Source organism: Peromyscus californicus, unplaced genomic scaffold (genome assembly GCF_007827085.1).
Source record: "Peromyscus californicus insignis strain IS unplaced genomic scaffold, ASM782708v3 Scaffold_4__1_contigs__length_199733344, whole genome shotgun sequence".
Lineage (NCBI taxonomy): Eukaryota > Metazoa > Chordata > Mammalia > Rodentia > Cricetidae > Peromyscus > Peromyscus californicus.
This window is the reverse complement of record NW_026294562.1, coordinates 109,491,984-109,516,307: the sequence shown is the minus strand read 5'-3', so window position 1 is coordinate 109,516,307 and position 24,324 is coordinate 109,491,984. Positions and strand designations below refer to the sequence as shown.

At 39.6% G+C, this 24,324-nt stretch overlaps 1 long non-coding RNA gene and 1 other non-coding gene across 2 annotated transcripts in view; one reads left to right on the top strand and one right to left on the bottom strand.

The window, feature by feature from the left end:
- The window catches only part of LOC128095318 (uncharacterized), a 96,065-nt gene that overhangs the window by 49,591 nt on the left and 22,150 nt on the right, over positions 1–24,324 (top strand). The window lies entirely within an intron of this gene.
- On the bottom strand, positions 7,139–7,245 carry LOC128095728 (U6 spliceosomal RNA). Its single transcript, XR_008213340.1, has one exon. It is a non-coding gene; the product is annotated as a U6 spliceosomal RNA (small nuclear RNA).

Sequence of the window (24,324 nt, the reverse complement as noted above, 5' to 3'; positions counted from 1 at the left end):
TGTGGACGGGTAGGTGGTGGATGAGACAGAAGTAAGAGAGGATGTTGGAAGAGAGTTACCAGCATATACTATATACATATGCAAAATTGTCAAAGAACAAAATAATAAAGATCACAACAAGCGAACAAGTGAATCCAAAATAAACAATACCCACCTGTATTCTAGTCCTTTCCTTTGTGTGAAATATTCTTCTCCCAAATATCTGTATAACCAGTTCTCCAAGGATTTGCTCAAATGTCGTTGTGATGCCCAGCCAAGACCACACAGTGTAAATCTCCTCTATACCCATGCTGCATCCAGAAACTCTATCTAATTCTACTTTTACATTTCTTGTAGCTGGAGTTATCTCCAGTCCCTCCTGGGCCGGCAGCGACTCAGACTCAAATAAACACACAGACGCTTATATTATTTAAACTGTTTGGCCTAATGGCTCAGGCTTCTTGCTATCTAGTTCTTATATCTTAAATTAACCCATTTCTATTAATCTATACCCTGCCATGTGGCTCGTGGCTTACTGGTACTTTACACCTTGTTCCTCATGGCAGCAGCTGGCAGTATCTCTCTGCCTCAGCCTTTCACCTCTCAGAATTCTCCTCTTCCTTGTTCCACCTACACTGTCCTTCCTGCCTGGCTACTGGCCAATCAGCGTTTTATTTATCAATCAACCATAGCAACATATATTTATAGTATACAGGACATCCCACAGCAATTTCTCATCATTTTAATAGGCTGCATTAACTAGAATTTTTGTTTCTTTGCCTTTAGTACCTGACAGAAACATTTTAAGAAAGGAAATATTTATTTTGACTCATCTTTTAAATAGGATTTCTGTCCATCATGAGGTAGGCATGGTGGTGGAAGTATGTGGTAGATTTGTTTGCAGCATGTTGTACCAGAAGAGAGAACTAGGTCAGATGCAGGGTCTGGGTTATAGCCTTCTAAACCACTGTCAGTGACTTACTTTTGCAAGTGAAGAACCACCTCCTAAATGCTCCCAGCCTCTCAAAATAGCTACATAAAGTGTTCAAAACATGAGTCTCCGATGGACGTTTCAGATTCAAATCCTAACGTTCTGTTTTGGTTTCCCCAAAGGCTCATTGCCATCTTATACTGGAAAAATACATTAAGTCCAATTTTGAGACTCCTCAGAGCCTTAGCAGTTTTAACCTGGTTCAAAATTCCAAGTCTAGCATCTCTTTTAAGACTCAAGTTGCAAGCCGTTGAAAAATCAAAAAGAAAGTTTTATATTTCCATACATATGCAATGGCATTGGGTAAACATTCAAACAGTAAAAGGGAGGAAGAAAAGTTAGCAAAAGAAGGTGGACCACAAGGCCTTAACCTCACACAAGGAACTATAGGAGATGGAAGGAAGCTGGGAACCAGAGAGATAGTCTTCCCCAGGGAGAAACACACCACTTGGAGGTCTAGTGTCAAATTGTCAGCCCTGAAAACACACATACATGTAACTTTATAGGAACGGAAGAGGTTACATTTAGGAACACATATGTATATACATATTGCCTGTCCTCACAGGATTTCCATGGAAATCTTGGTTCAAGCTCTCATAACTTCGTAAGTTTTTCTTTATGCATGGATACAAAACAAGCACCACTTGTGTTGTGTAAAAGTTTCATCTGAGATTGAAACTTTGCATTCTGCAAGGAAGTTCTTTAAGCAGAGTGGTAAACAACTCAAAATAGCTTCAGAAAGTTCCTGAAACTGACCAGATTCACTAGCCCCCTCCCTGCCAGAGTAAACAGTAAAATAGGAGAGTCCCTCTCAGAGAAGTCAGGCTGCAAAGAAGATGCCTGGAAGAAGCAGAAACCAGCAGAGCTGCCTGGAAGAGGTTCAGACCACCTGAAGCAGCTGAAAGGGCTCTTCCCAGCCTGTTGAGATGCCTGCAGGTCATGCAGTGTGCTTGAGGTTCCCAGATTTTGTGAGCTGTTACTCATGTGGAGGTTGTCTTTGGTGATGTAGCGGTCTTTTGAGTAATTTCTGCTCTGTAAGTAACCACAATAAAACTCATTGGTTCACCACGTTGGATTTTGATGGTATCTGTACTTTAGTCTGTCCTGGGATCCCTGAAGGAGAACCCTGAACAGTGGGGGCTTCCTCCCAGGTTAGTCACAAACCACACCCAAACACCTGTTTTCATAGGCTCTTTAACTTTCTGACCCAGGCAGAAAACAGCAGCAGATGACCTTGAAGGTCTAATTTTTTTTTTTTTTTTCGAGACAGGGTTTCTCTGTGTAGCTTTGCACCTTTCCTGGAACTCACTCGGTAGCCCAGGCTGGCCTTGAACTCACAGAGATCCGCCTGGCTCTGCCTCCCGAGTGCTGGGATTAAAGGCGTGCGCCACCACCGCCCGGCGAAGATCTAATTTTTAAGGTGAAGAAAAGGGGAAGTCTGTGTTAGACTGGGCTAGGATGCGGTAGTAAAGGAGTTAGGGGACCAGGGAGAAGGGGAAGGGGACAAGGGAAAGGAGCAGGGATATTTGTCCTGAGGGACAAAGGACTCCCTCTGGATAGGGAAGAGATAGATGTGGCACATAAGCAAATAGTGATTTATAAAGGTAAAGGGGGAAACCCTGTGTTAAGACGAGGTGTGTACTTTTTTTTTTTTTTTTTTTTTTGGTTTTTCGAGACAGGGTTTCTCTGTGTAGTTTTGCGCCTCTCCTGGAACTCACTTGGTAGCCAGGCTGGCCTTGAACTCACAGAGATCTGCCTGGCTCTGCCTCCCTAGTGCTGGAATTAAAGGTGTGTGCCACCACCGCCCGGCTGAGGTGTGTATTTTTAATTGGGTATATTAATTTGGTGAACCAAAGTGGGCTTTTGATTTCTGGACTTTGTTTTTCACCCTTAGGAAGAAGAAGTGGCTAAATAAGGGAATAGACTTTAGTGGCTAGCTTTAGGAATGTAATCTAATGGTTTTTAGCATGGCAGAAGGAATGGGGGAGAGCTCCAGTGGGCTAGTGTCCCTTCAATCTCTGTCTGGGGTGCGTAGATGTGTGTGTTGCATCTCCTCAGAAAGTTTTGTCACACAACAATGTGAATGTCACCAAGTTGTTTAACTAGGTTGAGTAGTAGTTGAACTTCAGTTATACTGTGGCTACAGTAGCTCCTGAAATCCAGCGGTTATTGAACTGGGGAAATCCTCCCTTAGGTCTGACCTCTCTACCCCTTTACTAAAGGAAAGTGGTTCCAATGTATCTGTAGATGGACACCCCAGAGTCTATGATGGGAAGGGACTAGACAATTCATGAAGTGTCCCCAGGGCTCCCGTTCTATTGTCTTACTCTTGTGCTGATCATAACTGTTTAGTACATATAATCTTTCCCTGCAGTTTTAAATGGGTCTCTGCTCCTTTTCCCAATAGTGTGCTTGCTCCCATAGAAAACCTCATGAGTCCTGTTTACTGTCTGCAATTCTATGGGTATTTTTGTCTTCAAAACTTCTAACACTATCCCTGTTGAGTTCTGCCTATAGAATTGTAAGGATTCTATAAGTCTCTACAAACTTTGCCAAATTTCTACTATAAAAATTTTCAAAGGCCTAAGAACCACTTGATTAAATTTTGTCAAAACAGTGACACTACTTTTAGTATCTTTTTTTTTTTTTCTGGAGTAGTTTGTGTTCATTCAGAGAATTTCAGCCCATCATGACAGGAAAGGCATGGCTGGGCCAGAATGTGGGAGGATCTGTTCCTAGCACAGAAGACCAGGAAGCAGGGAGTAAGACTGGAACCTATGACCTTTCATCACCTAGGCCTTACCTACTGAATGTCCCACAGCCTCTCAAAATGATACCATATGTAGTCAAAACATGAGCCTGTGAAGGATATCTCTATTTCACATTAAGATATATATAACATAAGATTATCTGATTCATATTTTTCTTGGCCCTCAGTTATGTTATCCCTCCAAGGTCAGACAATTATGTTGCCTCTTAGGTATTCTCTAGACTTAGAATGCCCCAGCATTTGTAACAGTGCATGCTTTATATGTAATTTATGTAGATGACTGACACATATAAAATGCTAACTGCAGTGCTTGGTACAATGTTGAGTAAATATCAGTTTTTCAAAAATTACTTTTAAACACCTGAAAAGCTATTCTTGGCTTTGGTACCCAAGCCTGAAACTGCAAGGACATATTTGCCTCTCAGAAAATCCATGCCCTAGCTGTTTGAGGTATGTGAGTCTGACCTTTCTACTTCATCTGTTGAGAACAACTAGGCTCACAGGGACCAAATGATTCATATAGCTAGTGGGATATAGAACTTGACTTGAATATATTCTTGGCCTCTTAATTCTGAGCCCAGTGTTCTGTATGTCTGTGAAAATTAGAAGAGGAAATCACTTTTTATAGCAAGTTCTTAGTTTTCTCAAACCCAGCTGACATGTTAATCAAATAACCAAAGTGCTGATGTGCATAGGTGTCAAGATAGTGTCAATAGGTGAACTCATGCCTCGTTTATCTACATTACAATGGATGAAAGCAGATCTGTAAATGCAGGGACACTGAATTGAACGACAAAGATCAATTACAAGAACTTCCACACAGTGGATTAGAAAGAATCATGGGTTCTCCAAGGAGATTGTAAATGTCTGTTTCTGCTATTTGGATAAAAGAAAACAGTGTAGAGTAATGCAAGGCTCTTTTTAAATTTTTTTCTTTTACTGAAAATGGTATTGTTTTTATACACTATATCCTGCTTATGTTTCCCCTCTCTTTACTCCTCCCAGGTCCTCCCCATGTCTCCTCCTATTCAGAGCAACCCCTTTCTATCTCTTGTTGGCAAACAAACAGGCACCTAAGGGATAATAGTAAGATAAAATAAAATAATATAAGACAAAACAAACACATAGGAATAGGACAGAACAAATAGAAGGAAAAGAATAAAAAAAAGGCATGAGAAGCAGATATAGGCACAGAGACCACTGATTTGCTCACTCAGGAATCCCATAAAAACATAAGACCTGCTCGCTTCTTAGGTCCATTTGCTTGGAATATGTTTTTCCATCCTTTTACCCTGAGGTGATGTCTATGTTAATATGTGCTTTTGGATACAGCAGAAAGATGGATCCTGTTTTCACCTCCATTATGTTAGTCTGTGCCTTTTATTGGGGAACTGAGACCATTGGTGTTAAGAGATATTAATGAACAGCGATTGCTGGTTCATGTTATTTCATTGTGGTGGTTTGTTTTCCTCCTTCTTTTGATTTGCTGGTCTGGTATTATGTATTCCTTGTTTTCTTGGGCATGGTTACTTTCATCAGGTTGAAGTTTTCCTTCTAGCACCTTGAGTAGGCCTGGATTTGTAGATAAATACTGCTTACATTTGCTTTTATCATGGAATGTCTTATTATCTCAATATTGTGCTTGAAAGTTTTTCTGAGTATAGTATTCTGCGTTGGCATCTCTTGTCTGCAACACATATGTTTTGACCTTTCTGGCTTTCAGGGTCTCTATCGAGTCAGGTGTAAGTCTAATAGGTCTGCCTTTATATGTTACTTGCTTTTCCTCCTTGCAGTTTTAAATACTCCTTCTTTTTTCTGAACATTTAGCATTTGGATTATTAGGTGTTGAGGGGATTTTCTTTTCTTGTCTAGTCTGTTTGTCTGTTCTGTATACTTTTTGTGCCTTGACAGATGTGTTGGCTAGTTTTTATTTTTATTTTTTTTTAATGGCAACTTGAAACAAGCTAAAATTACTAGAAAGGAGAGAACCTCAATTGAGAAAATGCATCCATAAGATCTGGCCATAAGGCATTTTCTTAATTAGTGATTGAGTGGGGAGGGTCTAGCCTATTGTGTGTAGGACCATCCCTGGGCTGGTGGTTATGGGTTCTATAAGAAAGTGAGCAAGCTATGGGGAGCAAACCAGTAAACAGCACTCCTCCATGGCCTCTGTGTCAGCCCCTGCCTCCAGGTTCCTGATGTGTTTGAGTGTCCAGACTTTCTTTGATGATAAACTGTAATGTGGAAACATGAGCCAAATAAACCCTTTCTCCCCCAACTTCCTTTTTTGGTTGTGGTGTTTTATTGCAGCAATAGAAACCCTAACTGAGACAACAGGCATCTCTTGTGGGAGTCCAGCTCCCACCTTTTGAAGGGCTCTTAGGTGGAGGAGAGAGGAATGAGGAAATATCAGATAGAAAGAGAGAACCTAGATGATGCAAAGAAAGACAGAAACACAGGATAGCTTTGGGAGGGCCTGGATCAATACCCAATAGCCTCGTCCTTTATTCAAAAGGGCTTTTTGTAACATGCTAAGGAGAGGAGCAAAAGACCCCCCCCCTTGCAAGATCGAAGCATACTACAAAGCCAAGTGTAGACCCTTCCAAACACCTGGGAACCACACCCGTGGTCAAATCATCTCCTTATACAGCCCTGCTGGGTAAAACAAGCTCAGATTCTCTGACCTTGAGTAATTTGGGCCTCCACAATCTCCTTCTTTAAGTTAACTAAATTTTCTTCTATGATTCTGTTGAAAATATTTTCTGTGCCTTTGACCTGAGTGGTATTTTCTCTTTCTTCTATTCCTATTGTTAGGCCCCGCCCATGGTCCTGACATCATCTTATATAAAGTCCCCTTTAAAAGAAAACTCTTCCTCTCCCTCCCTCTTTCTCTCTATACCCTCTCTCTCTCTCCTTTCTCCCTCTCTTTTCTCCCTCATTTCTCCCTCCCTCTATTCCCTCTCCCCTTGCCCCCAAATAAACTTTCCACATAGACATGTGTCTACATGGTGTGAGTGACTTTCCACCGCTCCACACCGCAGCCCACTGCCGTGTCTGCATGGCGTGTCTCCCTTACCCACCGAGGCACCTTGGCCCGACCCACCAAGGCCTCTCACGAGCCATATCATAACACCTATTGTTTGTAGATTTTGTGTTTTCATATTGTCCTTGATTTCCTGAAATTTAAAAAGGAAGGTTTAACATTTTCTTTGACTGAGGTATTCATTTCTTCTACCTTGTCATCAATGCCTGAGATTTTTCTCTTCCATCTCTTGTATTCTGTAGGTAAAGGCTTGCCTCTGAGGTTCCAGTTTGATCTTCTAAATTTTTCATTTCCAGATTTCACTCAGTTTTCTTTATTGATTCTATTTTCACTTTTAAGTATGTAATTGTTTTATAAAAATATGTAACACTTCATGAATTTTTGTGTCATCCTTGGGCATGGGCCATGCTAATCTTCTCAGTATCATTCCAATTTTTGTAAATGTGCCGCTGAAGTGAGTACTACATAGCTCTTCTTAAAATAATTTATAAAAAAACCCCTAGAAATTAAAAAGGAGCACAAAAGCTTGTCTATAATTCTGCCACCTGTTTATATTGACAATTATCACCTTAATGTTCTTTCCAGACTTTTTTACATATTATTTTTGCAAGACATGGAATTTAGAAAAATTTACAATAAGCTTTATAGATTAATATATCTAGTGCTTAAAATTATTTTACCTTAAAAATTATAGAAATACTATCTGATTGGTATATTACAGTTCATTTAACAATTTCCCTACTGTTGGATTTGTAAGTTTTTCAGTGTTTGACTGCTTAAATGGCATTACAGTGAATATCTTTGCACACACAACTTTTCCTTTAAGGATTTTCTGTGTGTGTGTGTGTGTGTGTGTGTGTGTGTGTGTGTGTGTGTGTATTTAAAGAAAATCAGTTCCCAAAGTATCATTATTATAATAAACAACAACAACCCAAAACCTTAATGGCCCAGTGAATACAGTTGTTTTTCCTTTTTTTTTGATCTGAGGTGTTTGCATCAAATGGCTAATACATATTTTATAGATGGGAAATTAGAAAACAACAGATAATTATTTCTTTCTTCTTCTCATCATGATATCAGCTTATTTGAGGGTTCCATTCTGGGTTTGATACATTGGAAATGTTTTAGTCTTTCTCAATAAGTAAGGAGCTTTCTTTTTTTGGAGATATGTAGTGTGAATATTTGTGTCCCCCAAAAAAGTCATACATTGAAATCCTAATTCGAAGGTGTTGGCATTAGGCTTTGGGACTTTTGGGAGGTAATTAAATTGCTCATGAGGAGCCTTCATGAATGGAATTAGTGTCTGTGCTGGCTTGAATGAAAAAGTGTTTTGGGTAAGCTCATGTAGTTGGATGCTTGGTCCCCAGTTGATGGTGCTGTCTCAGAAGGTTATGGAACCTTTAGGAGGCGGAGCCTGCTGGAGGAGGTATGTCACTGGGGCCAGGCTTTGAGGGTTTATAGCTTGGCTCCACTTCTTGTTCTTGCTCTATCTCTGCTTCCTGTACTTGGATGAAGACAAATGTGATGAGGCAGATTCCTGTACTTGAGGATGTTTTCCTGTCTGTTGTCATGCCTTCTGCTCCATGATGGACTGTGTCCCCTCTGGAATGGTAAGACAAAATGTAACTTTTTCCTTAGCTGCTTTTTGTCAGGGTATTCTGTCACATCCACAGAAGGTAATCCAGTATCCTCATGAAAGAAACCTCAGAGAGCTAGCTAGCCTCTTCCACCGCATGGGGTGAGAGGGTGCTACCATCCAGGAAAGAGAAAACGACTCTCATCAGATATTGCCAGTGCCTTGGCGTTGAGCTTCTCCAACCCCAGTCTATGATGTTTTGTTGTAATAGATGAAAAAAAATCTATTATTACTATCCAGGTATCTGAATTCTGGTTTAGATTCTCTTGAGACAGAATTTGCTGAGATAAGCAAAGGGCTCAGAAAATTTGTATTTTAATCTTAGGTATGCTATTTGTAAAAAAAAAAGTTTTTTTTTTTAAAACTGTTCTTTTAACATCAATGTGTGATTAACTTTTTATTGTAAAAGAAGAAAAACAATCTAATTACCCAAATTTACTCCTGAATTCCTAGAAGCTGTTCTGAGGGTTTGCATCTATAACTGTGGCTTTTAGACTGGACTCTTTAGTAAGATATTTCCTACAGTGCCTGTCAGATTGTGTGTTTTCTAATGGGATGATTATATGCAATAGTAAAATGAACCTGAACTTGACTCTAAAATTTTTAAGCAATGACTTAGGCGGTACTTTATGTCTTGTCTGAAATGGGGATAATAATAGGGTTAAATGGAAATTAATTACTTAAGGAAAGTAATCCCCATTGGATACCTACCAGTGTTTAGCATTCAGATATCTACCAGTGTTTAGCATTCAGATATCTACCAGTGCTTAGCATTCAGATATCTACCAGTGCTTAGCATTCAGATACCTACCAGTACTTAGCATTCAGATACCTACCAGTGTTTAGCATTCAGATATCTACCAGTGTTTAGCATTCAGATATCTACCAGTGCTTAGCATTCAGATAGCTACCAGTGCTTAGCATTCAGATACATACCAGTGCTTAGTATTCAGATATCTACCAGTGCTTAGCATTCAGATATCTACCAGTGCTTAGCATTCAGATATCTACCAGTGCTTAGCATTCAGATATACCATTGCTTAGCATTCAGATATCCACCAGTGCTTGTCATTCAGCCATCAAGAGTGTTTAATTTTCCCTTTCTACCTAATTCAATATTAATTAGTAAATATTTTCATAATTGTTTTTCAGAAACATTACAGGAGTATGACTTTTCTGTAGAATCAATGTAGTTTAGTTTGATTTCTGTGAAATACTTAGCAGTATTTTAGGCAGCCTTCATATTTCTAGGACATTTTCAGGAGATAGCTGGCTCAGTTGAATATATTCAGAGGTAATAGCTGTCATGTAGGCTGTTTATTTCAGGATATTTACTATATATGTAGTGTATTTTCTGGTAGTCTAGGTAGAATAGATTTGTTTTCAAGCCCCAATGAATGTGTATATCCAGGACTTCCATTCTGGATTCAGAGGTGCTTGTAGTTTAAGAACATAAATAGTGCCACAAATTGTCCACTAGATGGAAAGTAATAGTGTCTGTCATCTATTGCAAGCTTATCTGAAAGGTCTTTATTTTGATATTGAAAGATAAAGCAATTCTATTTCCATATCACTCATTTTATATAATATGTTCACATGAGTTGCTTAAAACAAATCTAATTCACTCTCCTGAGGAGTAAGATGTGACAGCATTTATCACTGGCTTCACTATGTATAAGTTTTAGTTATTTGTACTTCCATACAAATATTCCATGCACTATTTCACATGTGATAAAGAATAGGTAATTCAAAAATAACAGTAACCAGGACTCAAATCCAAAGTTTCAATTCCAAGTTTAGTCTTTTTTTCAACAATCTTGTTCCTCAATGAAATAATATAATATAAAAAAATCACCAGTCAGGGTCCTGGAACAGGGATTCAAATTTCACTAAGTAGACCCTTTTGAGTCTCATGGATCTCATTTGTAAGATGAGGACCTTAGGCATGGTTTTCTCTGTGTTTAAAACCCATGTGCCGCCGGGCGGTGGTGGCGCACGCCTTTAATCCCAGCACTCGGGAGGCAGAGCCAGGTGGATCTCTGTGAGTTCGAGGCCAGCCTGGGCTACCAAGTGAGTCCCAGGAAAGGCGCAAAGCTACACAGAGAAACCCTGTCTCAAAAAACCAAAAAATAAATAAATAAATAAATAAATAAAACCCATGTGCCTGTGGAAGATTATGACAATGTGCTATCCTTGGACAACTCTCTATATTTGGAAATGAGCTTATGGGACTAGTTTCAGATTTGGAATGATCTAATTACCAGGATCTATTGGCCTCATCCAAGTTACCTTTATTTGCAATGTACACAGATATTCTGAACATGGCAAACCAGACATTTGGAGCTTGGTCTCATGGTTTTCTGTTTAATCTAGATTCTACTTGTCCTTATTCTGAAAGAAAATGTTATAGATTGGTTATCACATGTACCTCCTGTCAAAGTCTTGGGTTTTAAATGCTTGGTTGTCACTGATGGACTTAACAGTTGACGCACGATGAAACTAACACACTAATAGCTTACTCTATTGATAGATTCATTATTGGATGGGATTGTAGGAAGGCAGTTCAAAGTAAGTGGTGGTATCTAGTTGTGAAATTAGCACCATGCCCTTATACCATAATGTTCATGCCTTACCACAGGCATGAAAGTAATGAATGGTGCCAGGTGATGACTGTGGCTCAAATCTGTGAACCTGTAAACAAAAGAAAGCCTTTTTCCCTTAAGTTGATTTACTGAGTATTTTGTTACAAAAGGCAATGTACTCAAAGGACAATAAGGAAAGAAAATGGAAACAATGTGGTCTGTTTTTTTTTTAAATAATAATCTTAAATGCATAGATTGTTATATTTGGAAGGGATATTGGAAAATATTTGTTTCAGTTATATAATCAAAACACTAGGAAACTAAATCCTGGAGCAAAAGAGTACATGGAAGGTCCAACTTCACAGTGAATTAGAGATATTCAGGACTAGAATCCAGGCTGGATCCTAGGCCAGGACCACCACCAATTGCATACTTGGAAATGCTTCTTCTTGGATTCCTGCTAACCAGGAGGCACAAAGCTATGAGTTCACACATGAATTCTTAGCTTTCTGGAATGCAAGCAGCAGAAATGCAGTATGAAATGTTGTTGAGAACCTGGGATTTGATGTCCCTCTTGCTGGAGTTACCAGCTGGTGAACTTGGGCATGCTGCCCAAATACCCTGAGGAAAGCAAGCATGAGGGATGAGGAGATGATAATAGCTGAGGCTGAGGAGGCTGGAAGATTCATGCATCTATGAATGTGTATCTGAATAACTTGCCTTTTTTGTCTTCAACTTCTTTCTTATTTAAGAAACAAATAAAGACCTGGTGTGGAATCAATATTTGCCTAGTTGCCATCTTCCCTTCTCAGTTTGGGTCACTTTGGCATGACACTCTTTGTCAAAAGTACTGACCTCACATCTATGGAATCCTTACATACTTACTGCTTCATGTTCTTTTGGTCACTTCTTTATTCTAGCTGTAACTATTGTGGATGGTTTCATAAGCCCTCATCTCAGTTTATACTTTCAGGCTAAGATGTCATCTATGAAATGGTCATCATATTATAAAATCTTCCTGGTGGGTTTTAAATGAACTGTACATGCTTATAGCATAATAAAGATGAAATGAGACAAGGACACACATGTTCATATGCAAAACATATCATGGTCTCCCACCCAGTGTCAATGCTTATGGCGTAAAATGTATTATCACATGGCTCCTTTGTCTGTCACAGGCTTATATCATTAGTTCTGTGGCCTATATCAGCATCTCAGTTATAATATATTTTATTATTGTAACGTACTTTTGTTTTCCAGGTAAGTTCAGCATAAGTTACAAAAAATAAGAACCCATGCTTCTCTCTATCTACCCTATCTCTGACAAAAGGACATATTACTTTACCCCTTCTATTTTTTCCTGAGGCTGTTTTTGATGTCTCTAGAGTCAGACTTTAATGTACTTTACACTACTGAAGGGGTTCTAGAATTTCCTTTCTCCCTTCTGGCCGTATATAGAAAGACTCTGTTTCTTGTTCATTTGAGGTGTAAAATTGAAGGTTAGGTACATACTCAGCTTGTTGTAATTCACTGTACTCCAGAGTGGAAGACTCTGGGATTGAACTGAGTCTAATTTCAAAACCCAAGTTCCTACTCACTTTTAAATAACTATTGTATTCTATACTGGGACAATTTGTTTCTCTTTAATACTTCTGATCTATTCCTCAGTATTCTATTAACAGTTACCTCTAGGACCTGAAGAGTGTCCATGATTTTAATTTTCTTTTGTTCAGAACAAAAGTAACTTTATCAGATTGAAATACTCAGGACAAAAGAACCCAGGAAATAAAACTTACCAGAAAAATAGAAGAAGTTTTCTTGGAGTATTTGTGAGTCAGAAACTTTTAATGAATCTCGTTGTATTGTTTACCAACCTAAGATCATTTCAGATGTCCGGAGATGGATGCCTAGATGTCAGCTCATAAAATATATCTCTGGTGTGATAGCAGAACTGTGAGGGGCTGAGATCCCTCTGGGCTGAGAGATAATGAGGGAGGCCAGGGATCTGTTGGAAGAAACACTGGTTACCACAAAGGATACCAATTTTTTTTTTGTTAAATATTTATGAGGCTGGGAGTTGATTACCCATGATTTTTAGCAAATCAAGGAAAAATAATCTCTGAGAGATGTCCAAGGTGTTGGAGTAATTCAGATAACTGTATCTTGCATAAAAATAATTCATCACCAGACTTTGGAATGCATGCAGATTGTGATGGGATTAGAAAACATTTTTCAATGTTAAGTCATAACAGTATAACATGTTGGAAGGATTAAATTATATCCTGTTGTCATAGACACCATTTCATCCTTTGTCAACAGAGAATATTTGCTTAATTTTGGATTTAAATAACATTTATTGAATGCCTGCCATATGTCAGATATGTTTATATTGGCTTTAAAACTGAATAATAATGAAATACATAAGGCATGTATGATCATTCCATTTTATAGATAAGGAAACTTGTTTAGGCTTCTTAAATGATGTGCAAAAAGACAGTCAGGAAGGTGGGCTTGTTGTGACTCCCAAACTATTATCATTTCTTAATGTTTTGTCATTTAGACATTTCTGTCATATAATTTGTGATTTAAAATTGGGTCATGGAAGCCTGGGTATGAGATCTGCTTTCTTAGTGGAGGAAAACAAACAACACATTATTTTGAGTGCAGATGAGATGAGGGAGGTGAATGTTATCCAAATATTCCCACAGATCGATCGCCTGAGAAAACCAACCTCATTGCCATAGGTAAGAAAAGAACAGAAATTTTCGTGGACCATTCATGCAATTCTATTTCCTCACTGTACAGATGAGAAGTTGGGGGTGGATGATGCTATTTTTTAAAAAATCTAAGGTTGATCCATGATGAATCTGAGTTTATTTATTGGAGTTTAAGTATTTGATGGCAGTGCTTGGAGTCTTCTCTAAATGAAGCATCATTTCATTATTCAATATTTCCTTCAGTTACAGTTTCCAGACACTTTATCATGCTCCAAGAGAAAGTCTGACTAGAGTGCCACGGCTGTCACAGATTCAGGCACAGATTTCATTCAGAAACAACACCTAAATCCAAGAGGGCAGCTGTTGAAGCATCCTGTTGATGCTGCATCCTGTTGATGAATTTTTTTTTTTTTTTTTTGGTTTTTTGAGACAGGGTTTCTCTGTGTAGCTTTGTGCCTTTCCTGAAACTCACTTAGTAGCCCAGGCTGGCCTCGAACTCACAGAGATCCGCCTGGCTCTGCCTCCCGAGTGCTGGGATTAAAGGCATGCGCCACCACTGCCCGGCCTGTTGATGATCACTGATGGTCACTGATACAATAAATGTTCTGGGTTTATTTAGAAAGACAGACAGACAGATCAAAAGAGTTAAAACAACAGTGAGTCTAGAGCCAGTGCCTTTGAAGCTAAAAGAGGCAAGTGTAACACATACTGCGGAGATTGTTCAAGTGCAGCTGGACTCCTGTAGAAGATGGTCTGACAGTCACATATAAAAAAATCCCACAAAGAAGCCAGGTGTGATGGCTTACATCCATAATTCTTGCAGCTGGGAGACTGAGCTGGAGGGATCCCCATGAATTTGAGGTTAGCTTGGGCTACCTTAGTGAATTCCAGGACAGTTTGAGCTATAGAGTGAGAAACTGTTTAAGAAAATGTCATTGCCACGAGGGAAAGCAGAAAGTGATACAAGCATTAACAAATAAACGAAATGTTACTTCTAGAAATAGAAATAACAGAACAATCTGAAAGGATGCTAAAATAGATAGATTAAAAAGATCAAAGATACAAAAGATTTAAGAGGTAAAGAGACCAAGACACAAACAGGTTGATTATGGTAGATTTGAAACAGAATCAAAATAAATATTTAGAAACTGAAAAAAGATCTCCTGTAAATAAGGCGTTTATTTGGTTGACAGACAAAGAAAGAAATAATGAATTACAAGACAGAGTTGGAGAAAAAGAGGTTGAGAAATGTTAATAAGAGATTCCAATATAATCAAACTGATGGCAATATTAAAATTGAGGCATTTAGAAGAAAAAATAATGGCTGATCATTTTCCAAGGTTAAATATGGAATCTATAAAATGAGAGGATATGTGGGTCCTGATCAGGATATATAGATAGATTGATGAATGGATAGATAGATAAATTTATCTAATGGATAGATATAAATTTATCTATCTATTCATCTGTCATCTATCTATATGAATTTATCTGTATAAATTCATATGTATACCTATATCTATCTACATATCTGTATCTATTTATCTGTCTCTCTCTCTATATATATAATCACTTAGTGCATGCCCAATACTGTTGTAGATGCTGAATGAATTAAATTAATGACATCATAACCTCACAGAGTTTATACTGAGTTGAAAGTAGGGAGAAATGAACAAAACCTCATAACAAAAAAGTAAAGGGTAAAGTAGGAGAGTAGGTTCCACTCTTGGACCTCTGGTCATTTGTGTGTGTATGTATGTATGGGTGGGTGTTTGTTAGTTTTATTTCAACACCTTATTTTTCCTTACATAATTATACAATGATACATTGCTGAAACCCAGTACTCTTACTTGACTGTAGAAACTCACAATTTTCTTTTTCATATTTAAAAGCAAATTTGAGATAATAATATAATTACAACATTCTCCCTTCCTTTCTTCCCTCTGAACCTGCCCATATATCTCTCCCCACTCTCTTTCAAATGATGGTCTCTGTTTTCATTAAGTGTTATTGATGCATATATGTATATCATATATATTCCTAAATATAACCTACTCAGTCCACATAATGTTATTTGTGTGTATGTTATTTGGGATGGCCATTTTCCTTTTTATTTATTCTTCTCTCATACATTATATCCTGACTGCAGTTTCCCCTCCCTCCACTCCTCCAAGTTCCTCCCCTCTCCTCCCCTCTTCCCCAGATCACTGCTCCTCCATTTCCAACTTCAGAAAAAACAGGCCTCCCAGGGATATCAACCCAGCATAGCATAACAAGATGCAAGAAAAAAAAATAGGCACAAGCCCTCTTATCAAGGCTGGATGAGGCAACCCAGTAGGAGGAAAAGAGTCCCAAGAGCAGGCAAAAGTGTCAGAGATACCCTTGATCCCACTAAGTCCCACAAAAAACCCCAAGCTAAACAACAATAACATATATTCAGAAGGCCTAGCTCAGACCCATGCAGGCTCCATAGTGGCTGTTTCAGTCTCTGTGAGCCCCTATGAGTCCTGCTTGGTTGATTCTGTGGGCTTTGTTCCTGTAGTGTCCTTGACCCCTCTGGATCCTACAATCCTTCCTCCCCATCTTCCGCAGGGTTCCCTGAGATCTGCTTAATATTCGGCTCTGGGTCCCTGAATCTGATCCCATCAGCTGCTTGATGAAGCTTCTCTGATGACAACTGGGCTAGGCACCAATCTATGAGTATAGCAGAATATCATTAGGAATCATTTCATTGGCTTTTTTTCCCCCAGTTGTGTTTGGTTCTACCCTAGGTTTCTAGGCAATCCAGCTTCCAGTTCCTGGCCATCCAGGCAGTATTGGGCTTGGGCTCCCTCTTGTGTGGGCCTTAAGTTAGAGCAGCCATCGGTTGGACACTCCCACAAGTTCTGAGCCACCATTGCCTCAGGACATCTTGTAAGCAGGACAAGTTGTAGGTTGAAAGTTTTGTGGCTGGGTTGGTGGCCCAGTTCGACCGCTTTGTGTCTTGCCTGGTTACAAAAGGTGAACAGTTCAGACTTCATATCTTCCATTACTAGGAGTCCTAGCTAGGTTTACTCTCATAGATTCCAGGAAGTTTCCACTGCACTAGGTTTCCACCCCCTCTCAAACTCTCCCCTCAATTCTAGTGGTCTCTCTCCTCTAGACCCAGAGGTCCCACCATCCCTCTTTCCCTCCCCGACTAGATCCCTCCCATTCCCATCCCCACGGATCCCCAACATGCCAGTCTCATAAGCTGATCATTTATCAAAAAAACTGAGTACAACTGCTTTAACATGATGAAAAGGTGGAATGTATCCAAAGATGCCTGCTGATGTTTCCAACTCAAGGCAAAACCAGGAGGAAAAGCACCAGTAAGAACAGAAACCAGGTCCTAAGGCTCGGATTTCCCGAGCTTGTTCCTCTCCGCACAGGACAAGCTGTGAAATATCATAATTCCAGCCATAATCTGGATGGTCAGTGAAAATCAGAACTTCCTCTCAAATTCATGACCCCATCTTTATAACTGTTTAACGTGTTGTTAATTGTCAGAAGTAACCTAAAGCCTTATTATTGTCCCACAGAGATGCGCTTGGATGCACTTGGAATCGCCATTCTCATTAGTGCCTGCCCAGTCTGTGAGTCTCTACCTCTGCTTCTCAGCAAGTCTGTCCCTTAGTGAGTCTTTCTTCCCTAAGTTTCTTTCCTTTCAAATTATCCATGAGCAGACAAGATGACTTTTCCCAAAAAGGGCTTGAGCTTGGCATTTTTGTGTTTGAAGATCATCAGTGATCCCAACACAAGATATTCTGTGAATTGGACTCCCTTCCTCCCCAGACATCCTTACCTCATCTACCATCCTTACCAAAATGTACAATGGTCTCTTGAGAAATCTTTTCTTTCAACATGCTTCTGCCCATTTATTCTTTTCTGCTATATATGTGTGACAAGATTTTCCTGCCTTAATTCCCATTCATGACTGCCACACACATAGATTTCTACCTTAAGATTCAGCTCAAGTTTCACCTCTTTGTGCTTCTCCTGACCTTTGTCTTGTAGCTGAATTAATCCACCATTCTTTGAGACCACATGTACAGAATCATATATTTGTCGTAATGCTCTTACATATGCTTTGAATCTTTCAAACTGTTTGCTTCTTCTGTTATTCTTGAGAGTAGATGCTATTTCTCCCCCCTCTATTTCCTCCCATTCCATCCCTCCTCTGACCAAATATCTGACCAATATATCAAATCCCAAAAGTGTTTTCTAAAAAGAGAAATAGATAAAGGAATGATGGTTGACACAAAGAAAATGTCTCTTTTGAAATGTAGAATTGATTTTCTGTCTCACCTTGGAAATTTGATTTGCTACTCTCTGGACACAGAGAGCTAATCAAAGTGTGGATATTTTAGGGCATGACTCCAAGTCCTCAAACTATGGTATCTTAATTATGACTTTATAGGAAACCCCTAGACAGTTGGGGACCTTGAGATTTCATTCCCCCTAAAGGTAAACAATGGCCACATTTGATTTAACCACAGAAGCAATTAACTCCCTGCCAGTGTGGCAGACGGCTTTTGAGCTGTATTTATTGATGCACAGATTTCACGGAGCTGTGATATTTGAAGACAAATGGCTATGTCTGTAATTAAGACTGCTAAAGAATTGGCAACTGTGATGTAATGATGGAAGACATGGAGAAAGGGTAAAGAATCAGAAATGTCTTTGGTGATACTATCTTTGTGACCTTGATGCCCTTTTCTTTGAATTTTCAATCAAATTAAGTCTTTCATTCAGTCAATTCTCATATCATCTCAGGTAGGGTTTTATTGTTATGATAAAATACCAGGATCATAAACAACTTGGGGAGGAAAGGGTTTATTTGGTTTATACATCACAGTTCATCATCAAAGAAAGTCAAGGCAGGAACTCAAGACAGATACCTGGAGGCAGGAGCTGATGCAGAGGCTATGGAGGAATGCTTCTTACTGGCTTGCTTCTCATGGCTTATTTGGCCTGCTTACTTATAGCATCTAGGACCACCAGCCCAGGTGTGGTACTGCTTGTAGTGAACTAGGCTCTCGTACATCAATCATCAGTCATGAAAATATACCACAGGCTTTCCTACTGGACAGTCTGATTGGGGCATTTTCTCAGTGAGACTCCGTTTTCCTAAATGACTCTAGCTTGTGTCGTGCTGACATAAAACTAGCCAGCATGTGTATGCAACAAGTATTTGATACCCTGCTTTAGCACATAAAGATGACCTACAGATGAAACTGTAGGAAAGAATGGTGTGTTGATTTATGTTTTCATCCAATATCACAGGATGATGAAAAAGGGGTTCTTTGTTAATAAACCTTCCTCTCAAAGCTGCCTTATTATGTAATAAACATAATAGAATAGGTAGCAGTTACAATTGTTTAGAGCCCTATATATTTGTACTGAGTTTGAGTTAAGACCACATCACATTTAAATGTTTTATCTCATTTAATTCTCACAAAATTTCATAAGATACTATGATTCCCACTCTAGGGATGGTAAAATGCATTAGAAAAGTCCATTCATTTTCTAAATTAATATACTATGTAGTGTGGTATGAGTCTAAAGAGGTAAGAATACATAATGTTTTATTTAAATACCTGATTATTGCACTAACCATTGGGGATCAAATTCTTCTCAATTTCCATTAACTGAAGTCCAGTATCACTAACATAGGCATGCAAGGCCTTCTGTGTACTGACACACACCTTCCTTTCTTGCCTTATGGCCTTCCCTTTCTTTTTACACATTTATATATTGTTTTCCAATCACACAGAACTGATCATCATTTCCAGTGTCCTTTTCTCAGCTTTGCCCTTTCTCATGCTAATAATTTCTGTCAAGCATTCCCCACACTTTTCATTCATTCATACACATTGTTTAGTATCCAGGTAACACACTCAAATGTAACATTCAAATAGAAAAGAGAATCTTTGAACTAATTCCTCCATGACAATCCCTTTAAATCTGCACGTTGGGTTAGAGAATGCTGACAATTACTGGTGTTCTACATACCCTAAGATTGCATTCATCACCCATCTTAAGCATTTCTTTGCTTTCTGTGTTTTCACTTAATCTGTGAATTCTTTCAAGGTGGCTACTGTCTCTAGAATTTAAGAGATTAGCAGAATGTCTTACAGTTATAGGAACTCAGCGAATACTCATGAGTATGGGATAACACTAAGTACACACTTAAATCTATTTATGATACTTTTTAAAAAAGGTTTATTTTTATGTGTATGAGTGTTTGCCTGCATGTATATATATGTACCATGTGCATGCCTACTGCCCATGGAGGTCAGAAGAGGGCATCAGATTCCTGATGTGGAAGTGGAATTACAGATAGTTGTAATTTGCTTTGTGAGTGCTGGGAACTGAATTTAGGTTCTATGCAAGATCAACAAGTGCTCTTAACTGTTGATCCATTTTCCTAGCCCCTGATGGTATCATTTTGACAAGCTCATCAGGTGGAGTGAATAGGTTCACCATCGAGAGAGGATTAAGGGGGTCAGTCTGTACTTTTCTAATACAGCTGGGGTTCATGTACTAAAGGTCTTCAGTTCCCAGACTTAATCCTTCTTGGGTGTGAAGTCATGAGCCTCACATTTGCTGGAGTGTTGAACTTCCCTGGACTTGGTGTCCTCATCCACATCTATGTTATTAGACTGGGCATGTCTGTTGACCATTTGAGTCTTCCTCACTACTATGCATGTATACTTAGGCTTTATATGCCCATGCTATGTACATTTTGTTTAGGTATTATTTCTCATGTAGCTACTTTAACTGCTGAAAGGGTGAATGCTTAATTCTCTAACACTGAGCAACTCACATGGCCAGTAGTGAATGAACTTCTGTACTCATAAAATGGACAGCCGTTTAGCTTCAACCCAGATATATTCTAGATAAGCAGAGACAATGGATACATAAATGTCTATAGGATCCTGTTACTGCGTCCCAGCCCATGAAACCACACACTTCTCTGAAGATTTATTTTTAAAATTTAAGGCTAATATAGAAAACTAATATTCTTTTTTATTTATTTATTTATTTATTTTTTATTTTTATTTTGCAGTACAATTCAGTTCTACATATCAGCCACGGATTCCCTTGTTCTCCCCCCTCTGGCCCCGCTCACCTTCCCCCCAGCCCACCCCCCATTCCCACCTCCTCCAGGGCAAAGTCTCCCCTGCGGACTGAGATCAGCCTGGTAGACTCAGTCCAGGCAGGTCCAGTCCCCTCCTCCCAGGCCAAGCCAAGCGACCCTGCATAGATAGGCTCCAGGTTTCAAACAGCCAACTCATGCAATGAGCACAGGACCCGGTCCCACTGCTTGGGTGCCTCCCAAACAGATCAAGTCAATCACCTGTCTCACCCATTCATAGGGCCTGATTCAGTTGGTGACCCCTCAGCCATCGGTTCATAGTTCATGTGTTTCCATCCATTTGGCTGTTTGTCCCTGTGCTTTATCCAACCTTGGTCTCAACAATTCTCGCTCATATAAACCCTCCTCATTCTCGCTAATTGGACTCCCAGAGCTCCACCCGGGGCCTAGCCATGGATCTCTGCATCCAGATCCCTCAGTAGTTGGATGGGGTTTCTAGCACGACAATTAGGGTGTTTGGCCATCCCATCACCAGAGTAGGTCAGTTCGGGCTGTCTCTCGACCACTGCCAGCAGTCTGTTGTGGGGGTATCTTTGTGGATTTCTGTGGGCCTCTCTAGCACTTTGCTTCTTCCTGTTCTCATGTGGTCTTCTTCTTTTTGGATTGTATTAAGGTCGAGTATGTCCTATGACTAGGGTCATTAGATGATGACAGAGGAACAAGAGAGTTTGAGAGAGCCCTTCAATACTTGAACAACTCCTTTTGGATGAAAACAAAAATTCTGCTTTGTATTTTGTAGTGTAATGAGTTATGTACTCTAGGGAGATAGAGATGTCAATATAATAGTGGTGAAATCAAGCCACTCAAGAAATTACAAAGCTAGCATTTCTCATTCTTCTTTTGGACAGCACCAGGTTCCTATCTTCTTATGGGAGTTTTAGAACTCTGAGAACTACTCACTGACTGGTTTGGCTCTAATTAGACCATAGCTACTCCCTCTCCTCTTTCCTGATCATTGATGGGCTCTGGTTGGATGCAGCAGTTCTAATGAAGGGTTTTATGCACAGTCTGAACACAGGTGATAGATGCTCCCTGGGATGCTTGCAAAGATTGCCTTATTTGAGAAGACATCCTTACGATTTTGCCCTCAGCAGGCTGACCTTCACAAATGGGAGGCATCGCCTTCTCAAGGGCAGCTTCAGTGTCTCCTTCGAAAAAGTAATTTTCTTTTGTGAGTAACATGCTGTGTCATGGTTTATAACAACGGGAGGAACTGAAAGTTACAGAACCCAGGAGGCAGAAAAGGGCTGTCTGTCTGAGGAATAGCGAGAACTGATTTTATTCTCTGCCATGCTGTGATGAAAAGGCATCGTGTAAAAGCTTTTAGTTGGCTTTCTTTTGTCCTAATCATGTTCGGGAATGTATCTAATGCATCTTGTACCTTTGAAAGGAAAAAAAAAAAAGGAACCATTTTAAAGAAGAATTGCCTTCATTTAAACAGATTTTATCTGACTTGGGGTTGGAGACAGGAGCTCCTTGCGAAGTTCACAAGTCCTCACCAAGCTATGAGGACATAGAATACTCGGCTTGCAAATTGAGAAAGATTCCATCATGAAACGGGGTGGATCTGAGTTTTCTCCACGAAGATGAAGTGGACTGCTTTCCCAGTCTAGGGAGAAAACATGAACAAAGGCACAAAAGTGTTCTCAGAATTCTGTGGGTAGGTCTGTCTTTTAGTTGGGTACTCACTCTGTCTGTGCCCCCCACCCCCAGACAGTATGACAAACACTGCTTATGTTTCTGGAGTTTCTCAAGTTACTTAAAACATCTAAATTTAGACCATATACACAAAATATCAATAGAAAGGTACAATGCCAACTGCATTCTTTCATTTATAAAGTGTTTACTGGGCAATTGGTATAGTGGGCCAGCTGTACACTAGCTGGGTGGTACAACAAGGAGTAAAATTGGGAAAAAAAATCACTTTCCTCATTCTTGAGGGCTCCTGAGAGCTATTTGTAACCTTTGCTGAGTTTTGATTTGAGGGTGCTGGGAAAACTGTCCCTTTTCCCTCTGTTTGCATGTGTGTATGTAGGCACATGTGTATGTGCATTTGCATATTAGTGGAGGTATGTAGATAATTTCCCACTGCTGTAGCAGGAGAGAACGCAGTGGGAGACATGGAAAATGCAAGCATACATTTCCTTTTTTTTTTCTTGTTGGCTTCCCAGATAGAGAAAATCCACCATGACTTGGTTTCTTACTCAGCATGGATCCAGCTGTAGAATCATTCCAAGATGGCACACCAAGTAGCCTATCTAATCAAATCTGACATGCAATATGAAAGCTTGATATCATTATGTGAAGTTCTAAATTTTGTCTGTTAAAAGGAGCTAAACACACACACTAAGCTATTTACTGTGGGTGTGGGAGTCAGTCTGTACTGGCTGCTGCTGATAAATATTACATCTATACTTTAATACAGAAATTACCTTCCTTCCTTCCTTCCTCCCTTCCTTCCTTCCTTCCTTCCTCCCTTCCTCCCTTCCTCTCTTCCTCTCTTCCTTCCTTCCACCCATCCATCCTTCCTTCTTGCTGAGGATCGAACCCTTGGTCTTGTGCATTCTCAGTAGCATTCAACCATCGAGCTACATCAACAGCAAATTATAGTCCTTGTTATCAAGGGACTCAATTCCCGTGAGTGAGATTGTTGAGTTGATTGTGAAACACAGCTGGTCAGAGGCACAGTCATGAAGCCGCCTTGAAGAAAGAGTGGTGCATGGAGCTTTGGAGTGTTCAGAGACAAGTGGGGATTCTGCAGAAAAGCTATTCCAAAGGGCATGTACTGAGACTCCCAATGGAATCTATGGAGTGGTTAGTGTGTTCTGCACATTCTCTTCCCCCTGTTTCTAGCCTTTTTCAGTCACTCAGCTGTGATCATTCTTTGTGGAATGAAAAAGAATGGAGTCCCTTGGCATTACCCCTCCTGGATGGGGCAGCTAAACACTCACACACTAAACTATTTCTTCCTCTATAAGAAAATTCACAGGTTGAGAGACCTTTCTTGGCAGTGAGCTATTCTGTCTTGGAGGAGCAGTCATGTAGATAAAGTGAAATATTTTTTCTTGCCAATTTCCACTCATCTGTTCTCAAACTGTATTATCTAATGGTGTGCTATAACATGTCATCTGGAGCCTTACATCCCTGCGAAGGAATTCTTATATGTTGATAATTGTTTGTATTGATTTTTAAAATGGAAGGATTGTGATAGAAAGCTATTATGTTGCTGATATCACTCCCCAGAATCTAAGTGCATTTCAAAAGATAACCTTAGAGAGATCAGGGAAATAGGGAAAGCCACCAGCCAACCTTACCTCACCAACTCTGCAGCTTCTAAATGCCACGGCTTCCTGTGTACTCACAGGCATTACTGTTCTGCCATCTGATTTGCTCTCTCCGCCCAGCTACATTAGACCTCCATACCTC